The sequence below is a fragment of the Neopsephotus bourkii genome, unplaced genomic scaffold (genome assembly GCF_033783945.1).
Source record: "Neopsephotus bourkii isolate Nb327-2 ecotype Australia unplaced genomic scaffold, CSIRO-AGI_Nbou_v1 NB_457, whole genome shotgun sequence".
Classification (NCBI taxonomy): Eukaryota; Metazoa; Chordata; class Aves; order Psittaciformes; family Psittacidae; genus Neopsephotus; species Neopsephotus bourkii.
In genome coordinates this window covers 1271035-1285496 of record NW_026900959.1, presented here as the reverse complement: position 1 = coordinate 1285496, position 14462 = coordinate 1271035, and the positions used below count along the sequence as shown (strand labels likewise).

At 43.1% G+C, this 14462-nt stretch overlaps 2 protein-coding genes across 5 annotated transcripts in view; one reads left to right on the top strand and one right to left on the bottom strand.

The window, feature by feature from the left end:
* Positions 1 to 14462, top strand: part of CDCA2 (cell division cycle associated 2) — a 251906-nt gene that overhangs the window by 163970 nt on the left and 73474 nt on the right. The window lies entirely within an intron of this gene.
* Positions 1 to 14462, bottom strand: part of EBF2 (EBF transcription factor 2) — a 114922-nt gene that overhangs the window by 74119 nt on the left and 26341 nt on the right. The window lies entirely within an intron of this gene.

Below are 14462 nucleotides of genomic sequence, written 5' to 3'. Positions count from 1 at the left end.
GTGGGGAAGACATTATTAAAAGAGCTCCCAGCTCCGTGATGGAGGCAGGAGGAGGAACAATACAATTTTGCAATGTAACTGTGTTTAAAACCCTCTATTACATTTTCCTTCTCTTGGGACAATCACAAACACCCCAAACACAATAAAAATGTGAATGTTACTGAAGGGAGGCGAGAAAAGGAAAACTCTCATTTGGGGACAAAACCAAACAAAAAAGAAGGGAACGGTAACGTTAGCACAGCAATGCAACCTTAAAAAAAGGTACAGTTTTCCAAGAACTGCATTTTTCTGACATCTTGCGCATATTGAGGTCCATGGAGACTTCCCATTTTCCACACTCAGCACTTTGAGGGTCAGAGAGGTCAAGGTACCAGTATTCCCAATGGATCGCTGATAGTTCATCCAGAACAATCAAGCTACTGCCTGTGCCTCCCCCCTCGTTACCAGCCTGACACCAGGGTAGAGAAATCACCACTGCCACGAGGAATGAGAAATCCAGAGGCAAAAGATTAATTTGAGACAGGCTGGGGTTTTTCTTTTCTTTCTTTGCAGTACTGACCACCACCACCCCCCCGAAACCACAAAGAAAAGTTTCTCTCCATCGCCCACCATACATAACTCCATCCCAAACTGCTCCTTGGCACTTACAAGAGCTGAGTATGGGAAGAATTTCTACATTTCTCATAGCTTTATATCATGGAAAATTAGAAACTCTTGGGAGAACTTCAGGACAAGAACTGCTTTTTGGGGGGGACCTTTCAGAAATCACCTAGGACAAAGAAAATGCAGCAATAGGCAAATGAGTCCGATTCAAACACCCACTACCAAACCCAATTGCTATTCTTGTTGAGACGCTTCTCTCCAGCTACAGAAATAACAGTATTTGCTTGACACATTAGGCAGGAAAATTATTTACTCCAAAAAAATAATGACTTCAGCAAACAGGCAGAAGAGCAATCTTCCTGCTTTTTGCACAAGGAATTGTTTGCATACCTTAACTAGGAATCCATGACGGAATCACTGTTTCCATTCACTAACACATGTGTTTGTGTGTTCATTACTAACTACATCATTCATGTGAAACATTCCTCTGCCTGAAAAGAGCCTGAAACTTCTCATGCAAAATAAGTGGGAAGCACCCAATGCACACACAGGATTTTCTATTTACCTGAACAGTCATTTTCAGAATCTGTTGCTAATTCTATGCTAAAATAACTTCCAAAAGAATTCAAAAGAACCCCAAGCAGTTGCTAAACCCCCTTACATCAATGTTCCTTTTCAAATGGAATAATCAGGCCCCATACAAAAACAATGTCTACTTTAACATGCATTTCTATTTAAACAATCACGGTTTCTCATTAATGCTTTGCAGAGTTTACACAGCCACCAATGAGAAGGAAAAATCTAAATCCAAAAAAACAGTGAATTGATGCTTCTGGCTTAAATCTTTATAAGGTTCTTACATATTATTTAAACCAATAGCCAATTAAAAATAGCCATGCACACATATATAAATAATATGAATTATGAGTCAGTTCTGACTTGTTCTTTCTGATTCTAGCAAATAAGCTGCTCATCAGATAAATCACATTGCATCATGTTTCATAAAAATAAATCCATATTTTTAAATAGGATGTGGTTAAGATTGTTAAATCATTATTGAATATAGTTCTGAAAAACCACATGCAGTTTTTCCATGTTATTTCCCCACTTCAGAATGAAAATCAGGAGAAGTTGGCCAATTTGGCAGTCTCCCACCATAGGCTGCTATTAAACACTATGCAAGTGCTAAGCTTTCTGACTTCCATAAAGGTTTGTAGGCCCCAATAGATACTGAGGGGCTATTTGACATCTTTAGAAGCACTCATAATATTCTGGGCAAGAAACTTAGGAAAATGAGCAAAGTGGAAGTTAGCTGCACAAATACAGAGTCTCCTTCAGCTGAACAGGGCTGTGATTTGGGTACGATTCCCCCCGTTTCTTGCATTTATTAGTTATTCTTATAGAGTTTCCAGTGCTTGAAATTTCCAGGCTTTATATATTATTAAAAAAAAAAAAAGAAAAAGGAAAAGAGACACAGAAGTTTAAAGGGGAAAAAAAAAAAAAAACACTTTGGAAGTGTCTTTGCTCAAAACGTGAAGCCTGATTGTTATTCTCCCAATTCTGTGCTGTAGGAATCATGGCTCTAAAAAGAGAGGAGGGGAAAAAAAAGAAAGCAAGAAAAACAAACCATGGCTGTTGCATTCTCTGCAGCGACTGTAAATATTTTATGACTGGATACCTCAGAGCAAAGTATCAAGATAAAAATTCTCTATAATTATTTGTCTAACATACTGAGAGAGGGTTTGGACTTTGCCATAAGTCTTTAATGCAAAGAACTTGTCAACATCAGCTTGTTGAGACATTAAGAGGATTTCTTTAGGTGCCACCTTTTAAACTCCAGTATTAAGCCACAGCTTCCAGTAAATTTACCCTGCGGTAAGCAATTCCAGATGAGTTCTAGTGACAGGCTTCAGTCTCAAGGTACTTATTCATCGCACATTAAAATCTCATGTTCCCAACACTGGGTTGTTTTCTGACTGATATCCAATTAGGGAATAGAGAAAAGAGGCATTTCCAAAGCTGGAGTTGAACAAAATAACCCAGAGCAGTAACTCACTGATAACCACCAGCAGCAGTTGGTACTTTCTATTTAGTAACAACAAGTAAGGTAAGCTGGAAAGAGATGAGATCAAAACCAGACTTAGCTCCTCAGAAATAACTTCCCCATAGAGCACATCAGCATTTCAGCCATATAGCCACCTTCAAAACAGCTATGGAAAATATGTGTATGAATTGAACAACCAGCTTGTAGTCCATACAGGATCTTTCCTGCCAACCCATATACTACTAGGACTGAGCAGCAACAGCCCATACGTTTACTGGTTGTAAGAAAAGTACTGTAGGAACCATTCCACAGATAGTAAAACCAAGGCTTATGGAAGTGAACTGAGTAACCCCAAGTCACTGAGGAAGCTTACAACAAAGTCCAGCATTGAAAGCAGGCCACTTCAGCATTACATTTCAACCTCAGATGATCACTCTTCTTTTCCTCTTCCACACCAGATAAAACTATCAGTCCCATTAGAACAACTACAGGCCTCTGACAACCACTAGATCCCAATGCCTTTCCACAAGGAGTTAATACAACACACGGACCCTGGTGTGACAACACATGGGGATATTTTCCTGTCTTCCCACCAGCTTTTTTAACAACAAAGAGCTTATCAACTTGAGCAGATACAGTAGGTTATTACTCCTACAGAACAGAAGGCTGTAGATGCTACACAATCCTAGAGGAATGCCTGGGGAATCGGGAGCAGGCGTCTGGCTTTGCTGCAGTAATACACTTTGTGCCTCGTCACCAGTAAATCAAATGGGAGCCATAGCTGGGCAGCAAGGATCAGAGCTGGCTTCAAAACTGTACAGATTAACTGTCTTGCTGCTGAATGTGATGAGTACTTTGCTATCAGCTTTGCTAAGAATAAGAAGGGTTTCCCAAAGGCCAGGATAGGAATGGGAAACTTTAGTTCACATCTTGCTTTGGAAACTGAAGGCCAAATCCATCTGGGATCTGACAAGGACCTAACCTCAGCGAGCATCTCTGCTGGAGGAAGTAAGGGACTTCACCCCCATGAACTCCATGGTAGGTTAAGGAGAAAGCTATGAAGGCACTATGACCAGAAGAACCATGAGTTATGCCCCTCTCTTCTCGTCCGCGTTTACCTGTCCTTTTCCTAGTCACCTCAGAATGACTTTGACCCACTGTCACTTTGAAGCAGTCAGTAAAGCACCAAGAACCCCATCCAGCAGCAAAGTCGGTCGTCACAGGCTAATGGGCAGGTCAGCCTCAGCCCTGGCATCAGCAGCACTGTCTGTCACTGACCTCTCATCACACTGTGGAAACCAGAGCGAGTAGTTACGCATGCACAAACCTTACCTGTCCCTGTGAGGGGAGCATTTGATAGAGAGACAGACGTGCCAGAGAAACTGAGACACATTTGCCTGAAGCTGCAGCAGTGAGGTCTGCAGGCCTGCTGCACGAGCAGGGAATAAAGCATAGAGAGCAGGAATCCTTTCAGGCAGCAGCAGGCAGCCTCTCTTTTACGACCACTAAATGCCTGGCTTTCTCCCTAAGCAATTTACAGTGCAGCCGCGTGTCAAGATGGCTGGTGGGAACCAAGATGCTCCAAGTTACCCAAAATAGATCAGGGATCCTACTGACAGATGCCTGTGATATTTGCCTGGCTAATTTGCCTTTATTACGGTGAACAAGGCTTGTGTTAAATGTTTGCTCTCTACTTCAGGTTTATGATGAAGGGGAGGTTTATATAGGTGTCTGTAGAACTGCTTCTGCTTTTGTAACGGTGTGGGTTTATCAATGTTTGTGTTAGCCTACTTTCATCATGATGAGAACGTATGTTTGTAATAGCCTACTTCAATTATATTGGATGCTTTATTTAAGAGATCCTAACAGCCTCCTTTTAACACATTTGTGTGAAGACTTTTATATTCAGCTGGTTTTATTAGGTAGGAAAGCTGTTGTCCCTATCTCTGCTCATACTAAAAGCTTTCTACAACCATTGACTGTTCCCAAAAAGATCTCAATGCAAAGCAACCCTCAGCAAATATTTACAAAGCACTGGCAGATATTTCAGCATGCTTGGCAATGTACTGCACACACACCGGCTGTCCATAGCTTTTACTATGAAAACTCATAAGCCAATGGACTAAGGAAGAAAGATGAAGTCAACCAATCCTGTATCAAGATGACAAGGTGGCTCGCTGCTAAAGTTAAAGGTTATTTTGATAGAAAAGACTGGGAGATCTTAAGTTCCCAAAGGTGTTGGAAACAGAAAACAAGAAAAACAACCTCATGAAGGCCCTGGTGCAGCAAAAGGGTCTGATGGAATGGAAAAGGAACTGCATGAAGGTTATCCACGAAGAGTTGTCAGATCCAGAGGGATGCAAAGTAAAGCTCTAACAATGGGAATGGTTTTCAGTTGCTTGGGAAGAACAGGAAGTTGTAGTCACCCATGTATGAAATGATTGAGTCTCAAAGTAGAGCAGAAAGAGATCTGCTTTAAAGGGGGATCTACAAAGACAGCAAGACAGTAGCAGGAAAAGGCAAAACAAAAGTGAAAAGAAACAAAGGAGAAAAGCTGAAGCTGGTATCAAGGACATGGGAACAAATCACCAGTTATCTGTGGGCAGCATCGTACACACATCAAGAAACAAGACATTAAGACTGACCTTGAACCTATGATTCTTTAAGGTAATGGAACACTAAAACTTCTTGGAAGTGAATCTGACATCAGCCTTAGAATAAAAATCTTATTTGACTGACCTGACAAAAAGCAATGAGGATAAAGGTCCCACAGAAAGGAGCTGCTGGAGAACACAGCATCAAACACGCTTGATAATACAGCACCTAACAGGTGGAATCAAAAAGCAGCCAATCTAATCCATTAAGTTTTGCACCCTGATGGGAGGTAGAGAAAGTATCTTAATCCTTATTGAACAGATGGGAAAATCTCAGGCACAGATCCAGACCTCTTTCTTTTCCCCCCTCCCAAGGCACGAACAGATCAGACCTCATCTATTCCCTGATGTCCTTTTCTTTATCTCCCTACTAGACAATACACACCCTGCAGAGCAATGCAGAATACCCCAAGTTCTGATTTCCAGTCTCCAGATCTATAGTTCAGCAACAGGACCCCAAAACTACAGGCACTGGCTTACATCCCAGGACTACTCAGGAGAGCGAAGTTACGTGTGTGTTTTAAGCATCTCCAGGATCAAGGCTATGCCGGTAATTGCATCTGTTTTCACAAATATTGTTTTATGAGTCAATCAACAGGAAAAGCACAACACATTACAGATGTGAGATTTATTACCTCCCCTGTCCAAACTAAAAAGCCCTTAATAGCCTCAAACTCACAATCCCCTGCTGGCATTTGGAGTTATCTGCAATGCCTGCATCACCTTGCTCTGAAAAGGAGACTCATCGTACCGTACAAAGCTTTTGAGAGAGGGCTTCACATCATTTTACATCATCTTAGAGACTTTACAACTCATTGAGAACAAGTCTTATTCTCTCAAAATCAGATTTACTTACGCAAAACTTTGTTTAAATTACTTATTAAAAAACCACAGACACACAAAGACACCCTCTGTGATTAAAATTGTGGCTGAAGTCACACTGGTGAACATTTCACCTGCAAAAAGAAGGCAGGGGTGTACATTTGTTGATTGGAAGATGAAGACTTACAACTGAGTTATGTGTACTCATACACGCTAAGTAAAAGCAAACCCCTCATTTCCTCCTCTGCACTGAAACGCAGTCAGACACTCCCAGTCCCAGGAGTGCCACCCCCATGGACCACCAAAATTAAGCTGAACAAAGGAGGCTCAATTAGATTACAGTCAAGGAAAATATCCTGTTTACTGATCACCCTCATCTTTGGAGGAGGAGAGCAGCTGAAAAAACCAAGTTGTGGAGTGGGAGATGCTCATTCTGTTTTCTTGCTTTGAAAACAAGAACGGAGCAAGGGAAGAGAAGGAAAATCCAGGCAACTTTCGGCTGGCAAATGCCATCAGAGGGGCTGTTCACAACCCTGCTAAAGAGAAAAAACCATTTCACAAGTTCCCCTCGTGGCCTCCCTTGCTCCTCCTCCCCCATCAAAAATTCATAAAGGGAATCAGCATTCTTTACCGAATGGGTCCCTCAGGTGCCATAGACCTTGTTGGAGAGAAAAGCTATAAATATCGAATTATACACCTCATGGGAAGAAAGGGCTGAAGATTCAGCTTCAAACCCACTGTGCTGTCCCCAGGGGAACTCACTCCAGACTCCAGGTCCAGCATGGCAAGGAAATGGGTCAAGTGTGTCAATTTTGAGATCGGCAACCTCCGACACCTCTAATGATGCCCGAGTCCCCTCCTCGACATCCTCTGCCCCCCACGCACCACAGACTTGCCAAAGTCCCTTCAAGTGGAAACATAAATACCCAAGTCAAGCAGCAGTGAGAAGCTGTGCTAAAGGCTACTTCAGAAGCATTTCTGGCCTATTAAAGCAAGTGCAGTGCTCAGATTATACCACTGCAGTACAGTGGAATTGAGGGCAAGCGCACTTGTACTGGCAAGTCCTCTGTGTAGGTTTTGTTCTAGGTACAGTGTAAACTCCACATTCTGAGACTATACAAGGCTCAATCTCAGTATTTTCAATTCAAGTTGCAATAAAAGATAATGTGTGAAACAGTTAAAAAGCCAAACAAACAAAAAACATTCAGTAGAACTGCTGTCCGTAGGCACAACCCAGCACACGTTCACTACTGAGGTGCAGGAGGTTGGGAGAGCTGCCTACAGCTCAGCAGTAAGCATCTCCAGTGTCTGGCCTCTCCCCACATTTTTCTCATCTTTGGCTTAGGCTGGTAGTAGCAAAAGTGACCCAACAGCAGAGAACAGGAAGAAAAACACACACTCCTCTACACAAGGCAACCTCAGTGCATAACTTGCAGCTCCACAGAGTGGTTCACCCTCAGAGATCTTTGACAAAACACAGATGAAGGAATATCCTCAAGCAGTGCAAGCAGGAGTTACCTCCTATACAAGGGGAATGTATTTAAACCCACCTAGATTAACCCTCTTGCTCCCAACACTGGCAAAGCGAGTGAAATACTGAGGAAAATCAGTGATCATCATTCTTTGTTTATTCCCAAGCCAGGTACAAGAGAGGCCACAGCCAGACAAATACAGTGTCTCACATCAAGACTACCTCTACTGACCTCTTGTCACTCTGAGACTACCAGCAATATGTTACTTGGTTCTCATGCCACCGCTGTGCATACCAATTAATGTTTCCTACACAGTTTCTGTGGTCTCCTATAGCTATGTTTTTGCAGGGAAGAGGAAAACGGGAACGTGTGTGGCTGCAAGCATCAAATTGCTAGCACAGCTGAGAGGGAATAGTTCTCTCAACAGCAGAGGGGAAGTGCCCTCCAAACTCATCATCACCACTGCTCCTGCCACCTTCCAGTCTGAGAGCACTGACATTTTTGGTGCACATCCAGCATTTATAACCAAGTCCCGGGTAACACTACACCTCTACACACCACCTTCCACCCAAACAGCAAAGAGGCCTTGATCGCATCTATCAACATCCCCAGGTCCCATGCATTCATCTGAGTTGACTCCTACTACACACACAGACATGATGCATATCAGATGTGTCCCACATGCATCAGCTTGCATGTCGCACACACAGGGAAGTAAGGATCCCTTGAGTCACTCTGCACTCCAACATGAAGCCATACAGAAGCATCACCCTTGGAAAACAGAAGCTGGCTGCATCAAACCGAGGGTGCAGGTAGCTGAGGGGAATAAAGTTCTTACTAGAGAAGAGGCCAACATTTCAGATCTCTCAGGTCAATGCTGTTTCTCTTATGCCAATGTTACTTGCAGAAATTTCTACTACATGTGTTCAATTTAGAGCATTGGAACCATGTTATTTGCCTGCAGTCTGAAAAGAAGAGCTCTCCACTCTGAGCAGAGACACATTTTAAGACCACTATCATTTATGTAAACTCATCTTTCAATGGACAATTCATAACCGCCCTGTTTTCTTCTCTTTTGCTTATAACACTTCCCACGTTGTGTTTCGGTGTCATTAAATGTCCTTTTATTGCTCCCTCGTTGTAGGTGCCCGAGTATTAACCAGAGCTTCAAGATTTACAACCTATTTTAAACTCAGATAATGATGTTTAATTTGTTATTGGCTGTGTAAAGGTTAACAAAGAAATAACTCAAACTATTAGCAACGGAGTAACGCATTACAACAGGGCAATTAAGAGCTGTATCTGGCACTGCATGAAGAGATTGATCTCATTTCAAAAGGAGCTCGATGATTCGCATTCACAGCCCATGGAGCACAAGGGTAGCACTCAAGTTCATCCTCTCCATGCTTTATGTATCGTTCAGTTGGTTTTCATCAAGGAACTTGCACAAGTAAGATGCTGACAAGCAAGCACAAATCTACCTGTGAGGTTTGGAAGACATTTGTGCCCCTGGTACCTCACACTGCTCCTTTCTGGGGCTTACCTCTCTCTGAGCAGAGTTGGCAGAATGCATTAAACAGCATTTACCTGCCCATAAAGGAGAGCTAAGCTTAGCTTAAGCACACCTCCAGCTGCACATTCAGCTATGTCTTTGTCCATAACTTGAGCGAGACACAGGCTCACTTCCCTCCACCAGCTCTGCAGTGAAAGAGGGGCACCATCTGAAACTAATGTACTGGAAATAAACACAAATCAATGTCCTAAACGAGAAGATTTCAAACTGATTTTATAGTCCTGCTGCAACTGCACCCCAAGGCCTCACTGCTGAACTGCAGTGCTGTGGATTCCACTGATCACACGTTTTGCTGAGGGGGAGGAGGGTTTATTATGTCAAATTCACTGCACTGTTACAGTTGTTCTCATGCAGATAAGTCCTTTTTTTCCCCTCATCCATACTGAGGCTGTTGGGCAATTGCCGGAAACGCTATTTGGAAGAGTTGGGGAGAGGTTATTGGATGTAGGCCCAGCAGCTTTTGGAAAAACAGAGTAGAAACTATGCAGAATTCATGGAAGAAAGACAAGCAGATGCTGCTTGACAAGATGGTTATATTCTTATGTCAACAAATTAGTACATGAGCAGCCAAAAAGCCCACACAGAGGTAGCACAAGCAAATGTGTCCTTAAGACATGCAAGGGAAAACACAAACTCTCCCTGTAGGATGTACACCAGCAAGCAAACCACTAGGACCCTTCTCAGCAATGCACTCGAGACCAATTCCCATAAACTTTGGATCAAGGCACGGGAAAGGCTGGGTACAAAGTAAACCCAGGCCTGAAACCTGCAGCTGAGCTGTGTTGTTGAACAAATCCTTGCGTTTGGGAACGATTCCAAACCATCTTCCATGGGGCTGAAAAACATGGATGGGAATGAACAAACATGGATTCTGCAACTTTGGCGTGAACAGCATCCACTTTATTTCTTTAAACTCTTACCCAACACTGCAGCCAAGTGCAAGTTCAATCACAATTCCCAGCCACTGCCTGGGAGAGGAACATGCCTCCAGCTGGTATAAAATGGAATGTGACTTCAACAGCTTGAAGACTATTTGTACCAAGCCCAAGACCTAACTTCATAGTCTCTTAAACATCCTTTTCTTTAGATCTTTTTCCTACCTGCAAGCTCCACCTCCATCTTCCCTGACACCTCCACCCCAATTTGACATAGCTTGGCTGTAAACTTGCAGAAGCATCAAGGGGGCAGGGGTGGACATCAGTGCACCTTCCCTGTAGGATTTTAGCATAAATGCTAAGCAGTCTTATGAAATTGTGTGGAACCTTCCCATTCTACCCTTCCCCCACTTTTTTCTGCCTCTTTTCCCTCCTCCTAACTCTTACCACATGTTGTAAGAGCCAGACATGAGTCAGACCAAGCTCCTTCAGCAGCAGGGAGGAGGAGGTGGGCAGAGTGGGGGGTTCCTTTAAGAGAGGGGCTATTTCCCAACCTTCCCATTCCACACTCCGGTGCTACCTCAACACAGCACCAGGGACTGGCCATTAAAACCAGTCCTGCCAAGGAGCCGAGAACAGAGATCCAACAAGGAATTCAAGAAAGTGAGATGAAAATTGGGGAATTCATTCTTTTCTTGGCCAGTAAATCTCTAGTGGGTGAACATGCCCTGAAAGCCATCAGCTGTGGGTACACAGGCTCCTGCTGCTCTCTGATCAGTAACGGAGACTGAAGAGGAAGTAAACCTTGTGATTTATGTCACTTTCATGTTGAAACAAGGTGATACCTAAGGCTCACAGCTATGGGTTGGCTCTCCCGTTGCATTTGTGGTTTATCTGCTCAACTCGGTTTTGCAATCTGTTGCTAAGAACACTTTTTCAGTAGCTCTGCTGAACACACAGGGTTTGATGGTGGATGTTGTCACCAGACCCAACATTTGACCTTTCAAATACTATGATGAGCAACGCATGAGTACAGTTATTGGTTACTGTCAGAACTCACCAAGCAGTTAGCTATGCCCTTCCTAAAACACAATTCTCTATTCTCAGTATCGCATCCATACAGAACATTTATAAACTTTGATAATTGTGAGGTCTGTAGTAGTGACTGGAAATGAATGCCAGAGGCCAACTCTACCTCAGAGTAATATTAGTTCTTGCTTTTATTCTTCTCATGTTATTGAATACTCTCCTTGCTTAAGCCCCTGTTCAAGCCATTTCCACTTCTGCAGTGTTCCTCTAAGACGAAACACGCAGCTCACTGTGCCATGAGTCTCAGCAGAAGTTTCAGACTAGACAGTTTGTATCCAACACTTTTATTTCTCCTTAGTTAAACTGTTCCAGCTTCCAAAAATGTTTTCAATTACATTTGATTTCTGTTGTTGTTGTTGTTAACTTCAACAAATTTCTACTCCATTCCCATCAGTGCCCCTGAGGCAAATGGGCAGCTTAAAGGTCCGTGGAAAAGTGTAAGTGATGAATTTGGGATTATAAAGTGCAATTCAGCTGGCATTAGGTATTGCAGAGATAGGAAAATCCCCAGGAAATAGAATCATCCAGATGGATTTCCTGCAGAGCCAGCTCAAATATTTCTGCATCATATTTGCAAGTGCTTCTGGCTCCAGGAAGACTTACTTACACAGAGACACAGAGCAGGCTTAGGCCTGAAAGCTGGACTGTCGTGTTCAGAGCCCTGCATCCAAGGCACTGTGTCCTTCCAAAGCTAGAAGTGCTGGAAAATATGATGCAGCAGCACAAGTGGCTCTGCCTGGAACCTGTGTAGACATACATGTAACACATTTAATACTCCTTCCAGATCAGCATCATCTTTGGCCAGCAGGATTTCTGAGCTCTATGCTAATGGAACAGCACACCCACAACCCAGACCAGCTCCCTCAGATAAAAGAAGGAAAAACAAACAGCAATGTATTGAAAGACAAACTGCCAATGCCTTGATTAAAGGAGATGAGGGTTTCAGTATCCAGCAGCAGCTCTATTACCTGCTGCATTTCTCCCCAAGGCTCTGGGCAAGCAGACTGCACGGGAACAGCACACAGCATTGCTGCTGCTTCTAGGATATTGGTGTTAAAAAACAATATTGATGAACTACTTTGTCATTGTTAACAGCACTGCTGACAAACTCACAGCAGGCCCACTGAGAGGAAGACAGCAGCGTGTCTACCGAGTGCCTGTTGTAGCTGAGACATGTGCTCTGAATTAGGCAAGGTGTGTAAATTCTGACAGCCAGAGCTCTTTAGAGAACGCCCAGGTCTGAAGGATTCTGGTGCACTTTTGTTGTTGCTGCTGCATTTCCCTGTAGTTCTTCTCTCAAAAGAAGCCTTGCTCCTTGGAGAGAGCGTTAACAGGCTCCAGCTCCTCAAGTGTCATTTGACAGAGAGAAAATTGAAATGCTAAAAAGAAACTCCTGTTTCCTTCCCTTCTTGCATTCATTATTTTATTCTCTCTAACTGGAGCTTAACCTCAGAGGAGAAACAAGCACCACACAGGCTGGGGGAGATGGGGGAGGAGAATGGGTGAGACAGACAACCAAAAAACATGGTTTCCTTCACAGAAAGCCATGCGTGAAACTAGCACTCTGGTAAGGTCTGGGAAGACCTTGTCTGCAGCACAGGCTGCCAGCCCCATCCCAGAAAGCTTCATTTCCAACCCTAACTGTTCTGTGATTTCCAGGCATGCCCCAACCAGGGCAGGAACACTCAAATAACAATTATGAAATGCTGTGTTGAAGGAAATCAGGCTACACTGCACTTGCTCATTACAATAACAACACAGACACCTTGAAAGGACATCCATCAGTTGACTGATAAGGTAAGCTAGTAACAAAGTAATTAACTGAAAAGTATTTTTATTACTAAAAAAGTTATTAAATCTACTGAGCAATACTGCTAAACCATCCGACTTCTTCATGTCCTGCAATTTCATCTTTGGTTTTGTCTCCAGATCCCCAAACCCTTTCACATTCTGTACCAAGAAACCATCTGAAACAGTTATCTCCATTACTTTTATGCTCCTTCCAGGAAATGTTTTGACCTTTGGCAGGAAAAAAAGCTGTGTTTCTTTCCTTCCAATTATTGAAAATACACTTCCAAGTTTCAAGTTTGCTAAGAGAAGAAAATTTGCATAAAAAGTCTAAATATTAATAGTTACAACCACAAAGCAGCAACGAACTTCCAACCATTTCTAATTCCCACCATTATCACACATTTGAGTGGAAGTTTCCTTGTACCAGCCTAAGTATAGAGGCACTGTTTAATTTCAATGATTCAATGGAAGATTTAACCCTCAAACCCACCATGTCCTCTTTCTGTTGAGTCTGACTCCATACCTTGGCTCTGAAATCACTGTGCTAGGAGGTGAGGGAAAAGGGTGGTTTTACGCTCAGTGCAATCATGGTCATTTCAATCCCATTCTGCTGCAATGCTCAGAAATGTTCTCATTTTGATATAATTAGTGCTTTATTGCAGGGAAAATTAACCAAATGAAACTTTATCAGCTGTTTAATTAATACTCAGTTTGCCAGTGCTTTTTGCCAGCTAGCACTGTGCTGGAATGGTCCTTTCAGCTGCTGTTACTGGAAACACTTGCTGCTGGTGCCTCCAGTGTAGCACACATTGACTCACATCTTCGCCAGTCAGCCAGGACGCCCCTCATGAAAGACCAAAGGGGGACTCACAACCAAGGAGCTGTTGTGATGTGAATGATTCCTGGTATCAGTTCCACAGCGGTCCAGGACTCACAGCTACAACAGGGTATAAAACCCACCTTGTCTTAGGAAGGGCCTCCGCAGAGGGATAGCAAGAGAACTGTACCTTCTGTTTGGTAGCTGTACCTACCCAACCTGACCCTGGGTTTAAAGAGTTTTTAAACCTTATTTACAGTTATATTACTCTGGTAAAAGAAATGTAGACATCAGTTGCCTTCACGTCCTCTTTGGAATATTTCCCATACACAGATATAAAAGCTGGACAAATCTCAGGCTGAGATCCAGAGCTGGGAGAGTATTTTGATCAAGAAAAATTGAAGACTTGTATTAGCTCAGTTCAGGAGTTTTCTCTGGAAAAGAGTGTCCCAGTGGAGACAGGCTTTAGGGGGAAGTGATGCAGCAGCATGAATTGACTCACGCATGGTATGATTCTTATCTCCAGAGTCAGCCTTTTCAATGCCATCCTATGAGAGGGGCCTGAATGATGTGCCCCGAGTTCCAGACTTGTGATTCACTCACAGGACACTCCTTCCAATATGGGATCTTGTTATTTCCGACTTGCCTTTCTCTATTCTAGGCCTAAACACATCAGGTGTCACTGGCTGGGAACAATGGCTGGACTGAGTCATTTCTCCCTT